We start from the raw sequence: 908 nt of genomic DNA, 5'->3' as shown, positions 1-908 counted from the left end.
CCAGGAGCGGAGAGGTGGCAGGGATGCTGGAGGCAGCTCCTTCAACCTGCCGAGGCAGGAGGGACCGGGGACAAAGGCGGCCACCCCAGGGGGAGGGTGGGCAGCGGGGCAGGGAGGCGCGGGGCCGGGGCCAGGGCCGGTGACAAAGCCCTTGGCGACGGCGGCAACAGCGGAGATGCTCCGGGAGATCCCGCTCCGCTCCCGGCCCACGGCGGCCACCCGTGGCTCCGGGTCCCTCCCCGCGTCTGGACAGAGCGGGACCGGGGCCGTTTCGGCGCCGCTTCCCCGGGCCGCCCGGCAGGCGCGTTTTCCTGCCTGTCCAACCCCACCCTTTCCCGGGATGGTGCTCTCTCCGGTAGCTTTTCTTTAGAAAAAGACGGGAAAATCTATTAAAAAAAAAAAAAAACAAAAAGAAAAGAAAAAAAAAAAATAGGCAAAAAGCGGGGTGGAAGCCCCGGGGGAGCAGCGGCGAGCCGGCACGGCCGCGGCGGGCAGGGCACGGCAGGGCACGGCAGGGCGGGCGGAGGGCGGGGGGAGGGAGGGAGCGGCCCCGTCCCTTTGTACCTGCCGTTCGAAGGCGCCAGGCGGCCCCGCATTGGCTGCGGCGGCCGCGGCTCCCGTAACCCGAGCCGGCGGCGGGCGCGGCGCACCGGGCCCGGCCAGCGCCCAGCCCGGCAGGCCAAGGGGCGGCGCGGCTCGGCTCGGCTCGGCTCGGCTCGGCTCGGCTCGGCTCGGCGCGGCTCTCTCCACTCCGCCGCCAGCAGCCGGCTCTCCTTCCCCGCCGCTCGGCTCGGCTGGGGCAGGGCCGCGCCGCCCTGCCCGGCAGGAGGTGGGACCAAGCCGCGGCGCTGCCGCCCCCCTCCTCCCTCGCTCTCTCGCTCCCTCCCTCCCAAGGGCTGAGCCATTCC

Source organism: Corvus kubaryi, unplaced genomic scaffold (genome assembly GCF_017639235.1).
Source record: "Corvus kubaryi isolate FWS band 111438036 unplaced genomic scaffold, C.kubaryi_AGA036_p1.0 66, whole genome shotgun sequence".
Classification (NCBI taxonomy): Eukaryota; Metazoa; Chordata; class Aves; order Passeriformes; family Corvidae; genus Corvus; species Corvus kubaryi.
Note: the sequence above shows the minus strand (reverse complement) of the source record.